The sequence below is a fragment of the Cervus elaphus genome, chromosome 5, assembly GCF_910594005.1.
Source record: "Cervus elaphus chromosome 5, mCerEla1.1, whole genome shotgun sequence".
NCBI lineage: Eukaryota > Metazoa > Chordata > Mammalia > Artiodactyla > Cervidae > Cervus > Cervus elaphus.
This window is the reverse complement of record NC_057819.1, coordinates 88,870,722-88,887,467: the sequence shown is the minus strand read 5'-3', so window position 1 is coordinate 88,887,467 and position 16,746 is coordinate 88,870,722. Positions and strand designations below refer to the sequence as shown.

Sequence of the window (16,746 nt, the reverse complement as noted above, 5' to 3'; positions counted from 1 at the left end):
AGATCATCTCTCATCCTGAGTGCCTCCTCTGCCCACCTCTCCCTCTAAGTTGAAAGCTCCATTTCCCTGAAGGAGAACTCTGCTGGGCTCTTTTATATCCATGGGTTTCTCAGCATCACCTGGGAGCCAGGGTTCTGCCTCCAAACTCACTTGATCATAAGAAGACATTGGGGTCATAGTCAAATACAAAGGGAACTCTGCTTAACACACTGTGGCAACCTGAATGGGAAGAAGTCCAAAAGGGGGGGAATGTATGTATATGTGCGGCTGATTCGTTTTGCTGTACGGGAGAAACTAACAACACTAAAGCAATTATAGGGGCTTCCCTGGAAGCTCAGTTGGTAAAGAATCCGCCTGCAATGCAGGAGACCCTGATTCCATTCCTGGGTCAGGAAGATCCACTGGAGAAGGGATAGGCTACCCACTCCAGTATTCTTAGGCTTCCCCTGTGGCTCAGCCGGTAAAGAATCCACCTGCAATGCGGGAGACCTGGGTTTGATCCCTGGTTTGGGAAGATCCCCTGGAGAAGGGAAAGGCTACCCACTCCAGTATTCTGGTCTGGAGAATTCCATGGACTGTATAGTCCATGAGGTCTCAAAGAGTCAGACACAACTGAGCAACTTTCACCTTCACTTTCACTTTTCAAAGCAATTATGCATGCTGTGCGTGCTAAGTCATTTCAGTCCAACTGTTTGCGACCCTATAGACCACAGCCAGCCAGGCTCCTCTGTCCATGGGATTCTCCAGAGAAGAATACTGGAGTGGATTGTCATGCCCTCCTCCGGGGGATCTTCCTGACCCAGGGATCGAACTTGCATTCTCTTACTTCTGCATTGGGAGGGGGTTCTTTACCACTAGCACCACCTGAGAAGCCCTATACTCCAATAAAAATTAGTTAAAAAACACAAGGGCTCTGGGTCAGGTCCCTTGTCTTCTACCACTAGCTGTATGATCTTAGATAAGAAATCTAACATTTTTGTCCCTCTGTGTCATCAGCTGTACAATGGAGTTGTAATAATAGGACCAATCTCATAGAATTGCTGTCAGGATTAATGAATTAATTTTTAACAAAGCCCTTAAAAGATGTCTGAAACATCATTCACATCGGACCTTGTTATGATTTATTAAGACAATCCTAACATTTCCAAGATGTCCCACACAGCCTCTTATGGTAGGGGGCGGGGAGCGTGGAGGAACCATCCATTCATTCATTCCATAAAGAGCGGATGAGCATCCCAAATGTGCCAGGCATCATTTTACGTACCAGACACACAGAGTCCTGTAAGGCAAGACCCCTCCTTCAAGGAGCCTGCAAGCTAGTGAGGCAGCTGCACTTAGAACGTAGAGGTCTGAAAGCCCCTCCAGCTTTTCCCTGAAGCCTCAGCATTTAGTTGCACCCTACCTGGAAGGTGAGCACGGCAGAGATTATTATATCTTTCACGGTAGCAAACACCCCATGCTCCCCTCTGGGTGTTAGAATAGTGGCTAAAGTTCTTGAAGGTTCCCACACTTTGAATGAAGTATTTCAGTCTAAAAATGTACAGAGGAAAAATAAATAAATAAATAAAAATAAAAATGTACAGAGGATAACTTAATGAATAAATAGAATATTATAAAGGCCTCTGAATTCTTCTTTTTGTGCCATCCAGTGATAACTACCAGTCTCAAATCAGGTATTAGGATTTCCATGCTTTTTAAAAGCATTTACCATAAAAGTGCAAACCTATAAACAGTGTATGTTTCTGTTTATATGTTTTCAAAATTGACATAAATGATACCACATTGTACATCTTCTGCAGCTTGGTTTTATAAGGAAAGCATTTTGTCATGGAAAAGTTCAAATATAAGTAAACAGAATAGTATAATGAAAATGAATAAACTACAAGGACCGACTGTATAGCAGAGGGAACTATACTCCATATCCTGTGATAAACCATCATGAAAAAGAATGCATATATAACTGAATATAAGCTGCATGGCAAAAATTAACACAACATTGTAAAAAAAAGAAAACTATACTTCAATAAAAAATAAAGTAGCCTGGGTACCTATTACCCAGGTTTCCTAGGTGGCTCAGTGATAAAGAATCCACCTGCAACACAGGAGACACAAGAGACGCAGGTTCTATCCCTGAGTCAGGAAGATCCCCTGGAAAAGGAAATGGCAACCCACTCCAGTATTCTTGCCTGGGAAATCCCATGGACAGAGGAGCTTGACAGGCTACAGTCCATGGGCTTGTTAAAGAGTTGGACACTACTGAGTGACTGCATATACAGCACCCACTACCCAGCTCCAATGATCAACATCTAATTTTTTTTTTTTGGGGGGGGGGGCGGTCATGCCAGGACTTCATTATGGGATGTAGGATCTTTAGTTTCAGTATAAAAAATAAAGGATCTAATTCCCAGACCAGGGATCAAATCCAGGCCCCCTGCACTGGGAGCACGCAATCTTTTTTTTTTTCTTTTCTTAACTTTGTATTTTTTTATTTCAGAGAAAAGTTCTGGCAGAAATATTTTTTTAAAAAAAGACAAATTTTTCTATGGCTGCAAGGGAACAAGTAGAACTTGCACTCTAAACAATTAGTTTCCACTGAGCCTCGCCCTCAAGAAGCTTAGTAACATTTTACTGTGGATGCATTTACATCAACTGGTACCATTTTCAATTAGTTAATTTTCACACTAAATTTTTTAATGACTTTTGTAATTATCTAAACAATGCTTCACAAACCTTGGAAGTTGATTCAAATGACACAGACACCAGGTTACACTTCGGTGAAATAATTGCTGTATTAAAACAGAGTTCTCAGTTTTCCCCCTTGTCTCTGCTTCCTCACTTTTCACTCTCTTTTATAATTTTATTTTATCTATTTTTGGCTGTGCTGGATTTTCTGCATTGCTGCGCGGGATGTTCTCTAGTTGTATCGAGCAGAGGCTTCTCTCTAGTTGTGCCCGGGCTTCTGGTTTTGGTGACTTCTCTTGTTGTGGACAACAGACTGTAGGGCTTCAGGAGTCACAGCACACAGTCGTGGCTCTAGAACACAGGCTGCTTTTGTGGTTTGCAGTCTGCGAGCGCGCAATCTTAACCACCGGACCAGCAGGGAAGTTCTTATCTGGTTATTCTTCATGCACCTGTACTGACATCAATTCTACCTCAGTCTCACTCAATTATACTTTACAATCCTGTTTTAAAATAAATTTTACATACATTTGAATGCATAATCTTAACTGTACACATTTCAAAAATAGATCCACCATGTATCACTATTTCTATCAAGACAGAGAACACTCTCATCTCTTACAAAAAATACCCTCCGTTCCCCAAAGTCTTTTTCTCTTCTACCATCCTGCCCCCTAGAAAACCAACCGTTTTGACCTTAGATTGCAACGGCCTGTTCTGTAATTGCATATAAATAGGCTCAGAGAGTCTACAGTCATTTGTATCCTTTCAGGGGGAAGAAGCATCACATTTCTGAGATTCATCCACATTGTTTCATACATCGAAAGACGGCTTCACCTTATTGAGAAGAGTATTCCACGGTACAAATATAGCATGGTTTGTTGATTCATTCTCCTGGTCATGAACATATGGGCTGCTTCCAATTCTTGGCTACTGTGAATAAAGTTGCTAAGAACACTTTTATATTACCTTTTTGTGGTTATTTGTTCGAATGTCTCTTGGATGAAGAAGTGGAATTGCTGAGTCAGAGAGTGGGTGCAGTTTTCTTTTTTAAAAAATATTTTATTGAAGTACAGTTGATTTACAGTGTTTGTTAATTTCTCCCATACAGCAAAGTGATTCATAGAGGAATATGGTCTATCACATGATGGTTTATCACAGGATATTGAATATAGTTCCCTGTGCTATACAGTAGGACCTTATTGCTTATATATCCTATATGAACTAGTTTGCATCTGCTCCTCCCAAACTCACAATCCTTCCCTCCCTCAGCAATCACAAGTATTTTCTCTATACCGATGAGTTTATTTCTGTTTTGTAGATATGTTCATATTGTGTCATACTTTAGATCCCACATATAAGTGATACTATATGGCATCTGTCTTTCTCTTTCTGACTTACCTTCACTTGGTAGGAGCATCTCTAGGTCCATCCACATTGCTGTGAATGGCAGTATTTCACTCTTTTTTAGGAGGTTGTTTCAACTGTTTGAAAAATTACCAATCTTTTTTCCAAGATGGCCATGCCATTGGATTCCCTTTCCAGCGACGTGAGAGCATTCCGGTTGCCCCAACAGCCTGACCAACCCCTGTTGTCAAGCATGTTTCGCTGTTCAAGATTGTTGCTGCTTCTGATTGAGTTGTCATTTTATCATTTTTATTTTATTTTTTGATTGGATGATGATTGCTTTACAATGTTGTGTTGGTTCCTGTTGCACAACAACGTGAATTAGCCCTAAGTGTACATAAGTCCTCTCCCCCTTGACCCTCCTTCCCATCCCTCACCCCATGCCGCCCCTCTAGGTTGTTACAAAGCACCAGGTTGAGCTCCCTGTGTTATAAAGCAACTTCCCACTATCTATTTCACACGTGGTAGTGTATAGTCCTTTTTATATTCTGAATAGAAGCTCTTTGTCAGAAATATGTTTTGGAAAATTGTCTTCAAGTCTATCTGTTCATTTTTATAATGATATATTCCATTGAGCAGAGTTCTTGTTTGCTTTTTTTTTGTTTTCTTTTTTTAATTGGTAATGTTTTCTGAATTTTGTCTTAGAAATCTTTGTTTACCTTTTGGATCTTTTCTTAAAAATTACAATTTTATTTATTTATTTGTTCTTTTTCAGCACGGCCTTGTAGCATGCAGGATCTTAGTGTCCTGATCAAGGATCAAACCCGAACACCTAGAAGTGGAAGTACGGAGCCTTAACCACTACACTGCCAAGGAAGTCCCCTTAAATTTTGTAATTTTAAATTCTACATTGAGGTCTAAGATCCATGAAATATTATGGTGTGAGGTAGGGGACTGAGCTTATTTTTTCACCATACAGATACTCTGTGATTTTAGCACCATTTGTTGAAAATGCTTTCCTTCCTCCCTTGAATTACTTTATTGCTTTTGTGAAAAATTAATTAACCATATACATATATGTCTATGTACTGTCTCGCAGGCTGCATTAATCCATGTGCCTATCCTTATGCTGATAACAAAGTGTTATCAAGCTGTGTTAATGACTGTAGCTTTATATTAAGTCCTGAAGGCAAGCAGTGTGTTTTCCAGCTTTGTTCCTTTTTAAGGGTGTTATTATTTGGCTATTCAAGATCATTTGCATATCCATATAATTTTAGAATTAGCTTATCTACTTCTATTTTTAAAAAGCCTTTTGGAATTGTGATTTGAATTACACTGAACTGCAGATCACATCTTGACAACACTGGATTTTCCACTCACACAAATATAGTATATCCTCCCATTTTTAACATCTTTTAAATTTTTTCTTAGCAATATCAAATAATTTTTAGTAGAAAGGATTCACATATCTTCTCTTCAATGCATTGCTAACTATAATTTTTAAGATATCATGAAAAAAATGATTTATTTCCCAATTCTTTTTCTGCCAATATATAGATAAATAATTGATTTTTGTTTATGTATTATGTATCCTGAAATATGGGGCTTCTCCAATGGCTCAGTGGTAAAGAATCTGCCTGTAATGCAGGAGACACAGGAGCTGTGGGTTTGATCCCTGGGTCAGGAAGATCTCCTGGAGAAGGAAACAGCAACCCCCTCCAGTATTCTTGCCTGGGAAAGCCCAAGGACAGAGGAGCCTGGTGGGCTACAGTCCAAAGGGTCACAAAATGTCAGACACGACTGAATGACTAAGCACATTGAGCACATCCTGAAATACTGGTAAATCCATTTAAATAGTTCTAGGCGCTTTCTTCATTAATGCCTTAAGGTATTCTTTAAAAATATTATGGTGTCTGTGAGTCTGAATTCTTTAAAATAAGTAATTAAATATAATTTTTGTTTATAATTATGGATAGTATAAAATTCTCCCTTTTGAATCTTTACCCTTTTAATTCATCTTGTGTCATTAAACAGACTAGAACTTCCATACAACACTGAATAGAAGGTTCAACATTCGTGCCTTTTTATCTGATCTCAGGGGGAAAACACTCAGTGCTTCATCATTAAGTATTAACTGTAGGTATTTTGTAGATGCCCTTTATCAGATTGAGTATTCTGGTTTGCTAGATGCTATTTATTCTAGTCTGCTTGCTGAGAATCTTTGTCATGAGTGAAAGTTGGACCTGGTTAAATGCTTTTTCTTCTCATTCATGGTTTTCTACTTTATTTTTCATTTAGCAGATTACATCGATTAATTTTTGAGTGTTGAATCAAATCTGTATTTCTAGAATAAACTTTGATCATGATAAGTATACTTTTTATATATTTCTGAAGATGTGTCAATATTTTGTTAATGATTTTTGCATCTGTGTTAGAATGTTTTCTTATATTGTCCTTCTCTTGATTTGATAGAAGGTTTTAACTCATAAAATGATTAACGCACGTTTTTTCTTCCTCTTTTTTCTGAGTTTGTGTATTTCTCTCAAACGACTGATAGAATTCACCTGTGAAACCATGGCGTCCCAGAGTTTGTTAGCAGATTTTATAGGTACAGAGCCGTTCAGAATTCTCTTATCATCTTGTGTCAGATTTGTTTTGTTGGTCAGTTGGTCAGTTGAGTTTTTCAAGGCATTTGCCCATTTTGTCTGACTTGTAGAATTTGTTGGCATAACGGTCTTCATAATATTTCCTTTCTACCCTTTTAAGGTCTGTAGGACCTATAGTGGCAGTGATTGAATTCCTGTTAAATGAAATCATTGATAATTTTTGTTTCCTTTCTGTGTTCCTTTTGCATTTCCTAGTCTTGTTAAGAGTTTATCAAATTTATTAATCTTTAAAAATTTTTGAATTTGCCAATTTTATTTCTTGATTTTTTGTTCTTTCTTTGATTTCTGCTCTCATCTGTGCTACTACTTCCACCCACTTACTTTAATTTGTTTGTCTTTCTGACCTCCTATGATAGGAATTCAGATCATTAATTGTTATTCTTTTCTTCATAAGACAAACATTCAAAGCTACCATTTGGTCCTCTAAACATTGGCTTAGCTGCATCTCTCACATATTTATTTGGATATTAATTAATAAACACTAACAAAGAGTTATACAAATAAAATAGTACAACAGCACCCGTAATATATCTTTTATACAGATTCACTTAATATTTCTCTCCATTTGCTTGGCATGTGTGTGTGTATAATTATTTTCTGAAACATCTGAGAGTAATTTAAAAACATCTTAGACCTTTACCTTTAAGTACTTATATGTGTATTTCCAGGAGTAGGAATAGTTTCGTCTATAACCACTGCAATTAGCAAACTCACACATTTATATTTATGTTCTACTTTTAACTAATATACCAGTCATATTCCAAATGTGTCAGTTTACCTAAAAAGGTCCTTAATAGCATCTCTGTCTCCTCCAGTACAAGATTTTATCTTGCTGTCAAGGTTTTTTAGCCTTAGCTAATCTGGAATGTTTTCACAAGCTTTCTTTGTATTTCTGCATAGAAATCTATCCATTTGGGGATGTGTGAGATTTCCTGGTGATTAGATTAAGGCTGTACACTCTTAGGACAGCACCTCTGGAGAAACACAGTGTCCGTCTCTTCCTTAGTAGTGATGTTAAATTTGATCATTCAGTCAAGGTGCTGCCAATTTTTTTCAGAATACACTTATCAGTTTTTCTCCTTTTAACTAGTTATCAGTATGTAGGAAAAACACTTAAAAATCATGTCAATATCTTGCTCTCAGCAAAACCTCCTCCTGGATTTAGTATCTGCTGGTGATTCTTCCACGACCCATGTTCACCATGGTGATTGCAAAATAATGACTCCAAGCGCTAGCTTCAGCCCTTAGCACTGTAGTAGAAACTAGAGCTTCCTTTCACCTGGATTCATGTGTGTGCGTATATATGTGTCTCATCAATGTATTGGATCTACTTATCTATTTATTATCTATCTATTTTGAATGTGGATTCATGATTCCCTACTTTCGCAGGGCTCGTCACTCATTACCCTTTGTAATTATTTTGGCGCTCATGTGTGCTTGCTTATGTGCATGCCTGCTCAATCGCTTAAAGCGTCTGACTCTTTGTGACCCCATGGACTGTACCTCACCAGGCTCCTTTGTCCATGGATTTTCTAAGCAATAATACTGGAGGGGGTTGCCATTTCCTCCTCCAGGGGAATCTTCCTGACCCAGGGATGGAATCTGAATCTCCAATGTTCCCTGCATTGGCAGGCAGATTCTTTGTCACTGTGCCACCTAGGAAGCCCATTTTTGTGCTCATGTTGTCTCAGATTTGATCAATGGGAGCTCCTCAAAGCTTGCTCCAGTTCATTCAGTTTCTCCACTGGGTCATATACCATTGTGGTGAATATACCAAAACTATTTTTGCATCCTATTGTCAGTTGCCATTAGGCTGTTCATGCATTCACATATGTATGAGCACTGCCATCATATGAATTCCCATGCATATCTCCTATGAACACATATGTTCCAAGACAGAGCTAAGCCTAAAAACTCTGGCTCTTAGGATATGAGAATCACCTTTCTTGATCACAACTATTTTGACCATAACTATTTGAACATAACTTTCTTGATCATAACTATTCACTAACATAACAAAATAAGTAATTTTGCCAATTTACACTTTCATCAACAGTGAATGAGTTTATACAAACATCCTTCCCAACACTTGGTAATGTTACACAAACTCACACACACAAACACACAGCACATTTGTCATTTAACAGGTTTTAAATAGAAACTCATCACTGTATAAATCTACATCTTTTCAGATGTGCATGGGCCACTAAGCCTTCCTCTTGGGAACTTTAGACATTCATCTACTTTACTCTCATTTTTTAAGTTGAAAAATGAAAACTCTGATGCAGTAAGTGACATGCCCTAGATCACAGAGCTGTCATGAATTAGATATGAATCCAGGCATGCTAACACCAAAAAAAAAAAAAAGCAAAATTTCTATCCATCTAACCATTCTGACACTGTGTAGATTTATGACTAAGAGGATGTGTCAATTTACATGGTGTGTGTACAAAATGGGTGGGATAGTTTTTTTTTTTTAAATTAACATTTTGGTTTGAGGTCTTCAAAGCTATTCTGAGATAAATATAACCTTCAAGGTAAATCACCCACAATGTACCTTTTACCCCCAATCTTTTTCTGAGTAAAATTAAACTAAAATGAATGAAAATCCCCACAACCTTGGAGAGACGTCCTAAGGAGACAGTCCTCCACAACAGTGCTTATTTTTCAGTGTGCGCTCCACAACAGTGCTTATTTTTCAGTGTGCGTTTATAGCCTAAACAAATGAGCATGGCATCAAGTCAGCCTCAGCAGCCTTTCTTTGTCTCTCTCTCTCCAGCATCCTGTGTGAGGCACTGCCCCCAATTACGAGAGGCCCCAGAGCACTGGCCCAATTCAAGGCCAGGAACCACTCAAGGAAAGCTGCATCCTCCGGTTACCCCCGAAAACCACGGCTCCTCCTGGCCTGTGGCTTTCTCGGCTCTGCTTGCCCACTACCCTCATGCCTGCCTGCTCGCCCAGCCTCACCACCCTCTCTGCCTGGGGATCCCTCATTAGCCTGGGATTAGCAGCTGTGGCCACAGCAGGGGCGGGCAAAGCCCTGTGCCCTGGGCTGTGGCCGCAGAGAACTGTCTGGGGAGGGAGGGCTCAGCTGTCCGAGGGCCAGGCACATGTCAAACCCAATTTGGGAGAGGATCTTGTTAAGCTTCCTTATCTGATGACAAGCACTCCTTTAAAAAAAAAAAAAAAAATCATCAGTTAAGAATATTTTGCAATGTCTACCAGGCATCCTTGCTCAGGTCAGATAATGTTTCCTGTCAAGAATATATTGTTTCCCATCAGTCACTTGGTTCAAGGGGATTTGATTAGTCATGGAGGACTTACATATAAGCCTTGCTGGTCACTAATTAGTCTTTGACCTTCAAAAGCTTTGGGGCTTATTTCTGTGATTGCAGAGTCCAGCATCTCCACAAGTAAAGGGCACAGAGCTGGGTTTAATTTTAATTTTTTTAAAATTTTGTTTTGTATTAGAGTATAGCCAATTAATATTGGCTGTGAGAGTTTCTCTGTGAGAGTTTCCGGTGAACAGTGAAGGGACTCAGCCAATCGTTAAGTTACAATGAGTTAAATTCTACGGTACAGTAGAGTCATTCAGTTATACATGTACACACATTCTTTTTTATATTCTTTTCTGTTATGATTTATCACAGGATATTGAATATAGCCCCCTATGCTATACCATAGAAACTTGTTTTTTTTAATTCATTTTTAATTGAAGGAAAACGGCCTCACAGTATGGTGTCAGTTTCTGCCAAACACCAACATGAATCAGCCATAGGTATACCTACGTTCCCTCCCTCTTGAACATCCCACCCCTCTCAGTTGTCACAGAGCTCCGGTTTGAGAGGAGTTGGTGTTTACCTAGTTTACCGTGTTGATAGACTAGCTTGCATCTGTTAACCCCAAACTCTGCCTGTATCTCTCCCCGAGTCACCATCCCCTTGGCAACCACCAGTCCACTAAGTCTGTGAGCTGGTTTCCGTTTCATAGATAAGTTCATTGGTGTCATATTTGGATTCCACATATAAGTGATATCATATGGTATTTGTCTTTCTCTTTCTGTTGGAAAAGTTTTCAATTAGCAATGATCCTGCCTCAGATAAACCCCACTGGCTACGATACTGCCACTCCGCAAAACTTGCCTCTCTCTTTCTGACTTACTCCACTTAGTTTGACAATCTCTAGTTCCATCCATGTTGCGGCAAATGGCACTTTTCATTCTTTTTTATGGCTGAATAGTATTCCACTGTATATATGTACCACATCTGCTTTATCCATTCATTCATCAATGGGCATTTATGTTGTTTCCATGGCTTGGTTCAGAGCTGATTTTCAGTCCTACTTGTTACCCTTTCAGAACCATAAGCATCAAAAAAACAAAATTGGGTGCCAAAAATAGTAAAACCAACTGCTTGTGAAACAGTACTTTCCTACATGCTAGCAGTGGGATAAGTTGTTCTAACCCTGTTGAAAAGGAATTTTCCAGAAGGTACCAAAACTCACAAAAGCATATGTACTCTGACATTCTACCCATGGGGTTTTCCAAGGAGAAAAGTGGGACTAAAACCAATTACCTATCTGCCATGGGCTAGGCATGCTTATAGTCACTGTGCTACTATTTCTGCACATCAATCTTTTGACACATACCCTTACTCCCATCTTATAGAAGAGGAAGCTAGTAAAGGGCTAATGACTTATCTAAAGCTGCAGCATTATTATGAGGAAGAAACTGCATTCAAACTCTATCTGCCTGAGTCCAATCCCCTGTTTATTCCTCGGTAAAATATTGCCTTGTGAGGAGGTCTATGCATGAACATCTTCACTGCAGCATTACTCATACTAGCAAAATGTGAGAAAAGAAAAAGTGGCTCATAACAGGAAAATGTTGGGTAAATTATGGGAAATTAACCCCATGGATTATTTTGCCTTTTTATAAATAATAATTTTAAAGGTTATTTAGCAGTGTCAGGAAAAGCATACCATACAACATTAAGACAAGAGAATAGAACACAAAAGTACTCCTAAGTAATCATTATAACTATATTAAAATGCATATCCATATGGAAAAATTGCTCCTGGGAACTTGGAAAACAAATGACTTTTTAAAGATATTAGTAACTAAATATAATTTCTCAAAATACCCATTATTGTTATGAGGTTGTATTTCAAGACAGACACTTGTTTGGGTGGGAACAATAAATATATTCAGGATGGAAAGGACCAGAATTTGAATACTAGCAATTCCATACTCTAAATTTGTGAAACTGAGCAACTTAAGTATAACCCCTGAGCCTCAGTCTTTTCCATCGGTAATCAGTGATAGTAAGTTTAACTTCACAAGGTCAGAGTGCAAATTAAATAAGTTAAAACACATGCAAACACTGAGCCTGATGCAATAAATCCATTAACAAAAATACCATCCACAATAAATTCATTAGCCAAAAATAAATTAAAATGATGGTCTTTCTTAAGTGTCCACCCCCTCCAAACTTGCCTGTAAGTTTTCTGAGGCAAGATACCCCTGAACAGAAAGTGATCTTTCAGCCCACACACATATACATGCTCACAGGGCAGTCAAGGGAGGGGAATAAACAGAGGAATTCACCCCTGGCCAGTGTCATTCTCCGCTCAAACCAGCCACAGATCTGATGCTTCATCACTGCCGAATGCATTATATATTAATCCCTGGGCTCTGCAGCGAAGCCCACACGTGCAACTAACCCTGCCCTGCTCCTCTGGGCATTTACCAGATAAGACCTTGTTACAGGCTGGGCAGCGAAGCTCCCTGAAGCTTCTTATAATGAATGTCCTCACTCTATAAGACATCATAGGCTCTGGTCTGTGGGGCTGTTGGGGAAAATTTTCCCCAGCTCCAATATTGCTAAGAGAACAGGAGACATTCAACAGAGACCTATTAATGTTTGTCCACGGTGTTAACAGCAGCGCAATCATGCTCTCTAAACTTGAACTTGCTCTCTGTCCTGTTCCTACTTCCCAAATCAGATGCAGGGTCAAGGCACTGGAGAGTGAGAGGACAGAGCTAAATAAGCACAGACGGGTTTCTGGCAATCAGCGGCACCCAGACCCGCAGGAGAATCTACACCTGGGCTCTGAAGCACAGGCCCTAAGCTCACAGTGGCAGGTGACCCCTTGGTTACAGTGAACAATCTGCTCCCCCCGCCAAGGAGATACACTCTCTGCTTCCAGCCATGGCCCAGAGATGGGGGCGAGGGAAAAGAGAGTGGTGGGATCAACAGAGAACAACATCACCAAAAATTTACTATCGATCCCGTAAGAGGAGCCTAAGCTTGCTGATTTGATCCTCACCACCTGCCAGGAAGACATTGCTACCCATCATTTTAAAGAAGAGGAAACCAAGGCTGCAGACCGGCATTAGTCATCTATGAGCTGGGTGCTTCCTCCAGGCAAGGAGCGAGGACCTCTAAGGAGACACAAAAGACAGAAAGGGGGATTTCCTGTTCGGCTGTGACGCTGGTCTCCTGGGGCTCCTCAGAATGCGCTGTTCCCTTGGGCAGATGCTCACAGATCAAGAAGAAATTGGCAATGCCCTTGTCCAAGCCATCTGCTCCTTCTCGTGAGCACCAACTTGAATGAAACAAACCTGGTGCCAGGATCTGGAACAGCGCTTTCAAGGGCTCAGAACCACTCTTGCCTCCCAGCGAAAGGAGGCTCCCTGGGCATCCACCAGTTCAGAGGAGTGTGCGTTCTGTCTGCTCTCGATGCAAGCAAGGATGCCCTGGCGGGGCTGGACGGGCAGGGGGAGGGACTGCTGCCAGGGTGATCCCTTCTTCCCCAGGAGTAGAAAGAGCATGGTATATGGAGTCAGGACACACACACACACACGACTGAAACTGACATTACCACTTGCTTGCTGTGTGTTTCAGGCCTGTGGTCCCCAACCGTTTGGGAATCAGGGTCCAGTTTCATGGAAGACAGTTTTTCCACAGACCGGGGATGGGATTTCGGGATGATTCAAGTGCAATTTGTTTATTATACATATTATTTCTAATCTAACGTGGCTGCTGGTCTGACAGGAGGTACTAAGTCCAGGGCCCGGAGGTTGGGTATCCCTGTTTTAGACCACTCTCCTAAGCTCTTAGATACTCATCTGCAGAAAAGACTTTGGGGAGGGGGGAAGCTAAAAGTGAATCTGGTGTCAGGTGAAGACTACAACTAGCCCAGTGCCTGACCCATAAGCAATGTTCTTTTTCCCAGAACAATGTTTCTGGGCTGAGGACAGTGAGGGTTAGTGGAGTTAAAAAAAGAAAACAAAAGCCAGACAAACAAAAAACAGGAGATCAAGCGTCCTGAGAGGTGGGTGACAGATTCAGTCTGTTATTCAAAGAGTGATGGTTCAGGCCCAGCCAACACCATCCCCCTCATCTCAGAGCTCATGAGAAAACCACAGGGAATGTCTGAGAGATATGAGCCAAAGGCGCAGGACAGAGGTTAGGGAGAATGACAAGAAAGCCCAACAGCTATCAGAACATTTTGAGTATTTCCGTCCAATTTTGATTTTATAGCCCAGGGCTATGTCTCATGAGCGGGCTTCGCAGATGGCATAGCAGTAAAGATTCCGCCTGCCAATGCAAGAAATGCAGGAGACCTAGGTTCGATCCCTGGGCCAGGAAGATCCCCTGGAGGGGAAAAGGGCAACCGATTCCAGTATTCTTGCCTGAAGAATTCTATGGACAAAAGAGCCTGATGGGCTGCAGTCCACAGGGTCACAAAGAGTCAGACACAACTGAGCTCACACGTTCACATGTCTCATGAGCAAAGTGCACACCCTATGGTTAAAGCCTTGTAGAAATGGGCGCCTAAAAGATTTCAAGGAATCACTTAAGACAGAGAGACTGCTTCCCCTCACATGCTCATGTCAGCGATCAGTCCCCTTGTGGGTCAGCATATTCATTCAAGCCAAATCCATTCTGCTCTCATTTCAGCTCTTTTCTCCTTTAGTTCTCTCTGGGTGCTAGCTTGAAAGTGAAACGTGAAAGTGTTAGTCACTCAGCCATGTCCAACTCTTTGCAACCCTATGGACTGTAGCCCGCCAGGCTCCTTTGTTCATGGGATTCTTCAGGAAAGAATACTGGAGTGGGTGTCCATTCCCTTCTCCAGGGGATCTTCCCAAACCAGGGATCAAACCCAGGTCTCCCACATTGCAGGCAGATTCTTTATCATCTGAGCCACCAGGGTCACCCCATTACACACCCTGGGTATGTGGCTTGTGGACAGCAGTCATGCACTGCACTGGTCAGTGAATCAGTGATTATAGCATACAGTGTCCTGCCTCAGGCACGCTGGATGGTACAGAGATGACTGCATCTCTCTTTCCTCTACTGTAGGGATTCCCCAACCTCTAGGATCTAAAGATCTGAGGTGGAGCTGACATAATAATAAGAAAGTGCACAATAAATGGAATGGGCTTGAATCACCCTGAAACCATCCTCTCTGCCCCAGTTGGTGAAAACAGTTTCTTCCAAAAAATGAATTCCTGGTACCAAAATGGTTGAAGACCACTGCTCTACTGAATTGCGATACACTAGAACTCATCTTTGCCAATCACCCATTTAGCACTGGAATTAATATAGCTCATGATGGGTAACCATCCAACTCCTGCTTGGACTCTTCTTGTGGCTGGAAGCTTTCTGCCATCCCCACTCCCCGCTCCAAAAAAAGCCATTTCATATAAGGCTCCAGTGCCGAGTCTAGAGACCTATAAATTCCTGATACATATGTATGGAAGAAGGTCATTCATTGATAGCTCAAACTGTTTTTCATTGATTACTCCATTGGTTAGAAATCTTTCCCTCCTTAACTTTTATGCTGTCTCGCTTGGAGCTGCTCTAATATTAATATTGGCAAGTCTCTCCAGGCTGAACATTTCTGCTTCCTTCAAACACTCTTTCTACTGCTTTGTTCTCAGACCTGCCCTACCTGCTAGATCTTGGTTTCTCTCATCTGGACAGTGATCCCTGCAAAATGTGACATCTGTACATACCACATTTCTGATGTTCCCTTGAACCAAAACTCTCTTTATTCAGGGATCTATATGTATATTAATATAGCTCAAGTGGCGCATTTAGATATATACATGAAATTATGTTCCAGGCACATAGGACAATTTTGCAGGAGACAACTAGAAGAAGGCTGATGGAGTTCATTCCATATGGATTCTGAAGACCAATGCTAGAGACACAAACCCCAGGAAGGCAGGAAATTGTGTGAGGCAGACATGGACACCCTGAGGTCAGCACCTGAGGTCTGCTGTTGGTGCAGCAGAGGGCTGAGGGTACAGATGACTCGGCAAAGTCACAGAGAAAGCTGTTTGACTCGGAGGTCCCTGAGCCTCTCCCTGCCTCCCTCCTGATCTAGCAGATGAGGTGGTAAAGGGACCAACTTTCAATTCAGTTCAGTCACTCAATTGTGTCCGACTCTGCGACCCCATGGACTGCAGCACGCCAGGCTTCCCTGTCCATCACCAACTCCCAGAGCTTGCTCAAACTCATGCCCATTGGGTCGGTGATGCCATCCAACCATCTCATCCTCTGTGGTCACCTTAACCTGGCTTTGAATCCTTATTCTCCCAGGCTGTGTGATGTCAGACAAATGCCTTTCCCTCTCTGAGCCTCTGTTTCACGATCTGTGTAATGGGAACAAGGACATCTCCCGGTCCAGGTGGCTATGATGATCAAGGAAAGCAACAGAGTCCCTGACACAGCTCTGGAAGCATATAGGGACACAGAATGGGGCCTGCACTCTCCACCCGGAGGAGTCTCCATCCTCTTTAGAGCAGCCTGCATTGAGCAAAGGCCTTCCATCAGCAACTGACAACCCGGTGCGGGCCTGTGAGGTGGATGATTCCGCCCATGGGGGTGCTTGTCTGCTAAGGTGTTAAAGAAATCGTACGCTACAGTCAGGGGGTGGCTGTGATGCTGGTGGTGGCATTTGATTTTCTTTCTTACCAAGCAGCTTTCATGAAGGCTCTGAAATAGCTGCTGCCCCCTCTCCCTCTCCCTCCACCACCTGCTTT

General features: G+C 41.4%; 1 protein-coding gene and 1 non-coding gene across 2 annotated transcripts in view; both read right to left on the bottom strand.

Moving 5' to 3' along the window:
- ASIC2 (acid sensing ion channel subunit 2) overlaps window positions 1-16,746 on the bottom strand; it is a 1,206,795-nt gene that overhangs the window by 1,141,768 nt on the left and 48,281 nt on the right. The window lies entirely within an intron of this gene.
- On the bottom strand, window positions 10,698-10,831 carry LOC122695714. The gene has a single exon (XR_006341472.1). It is a non-coding gene; the product is annotated as a U4 spliceosomal RNA (small nuclear RNA).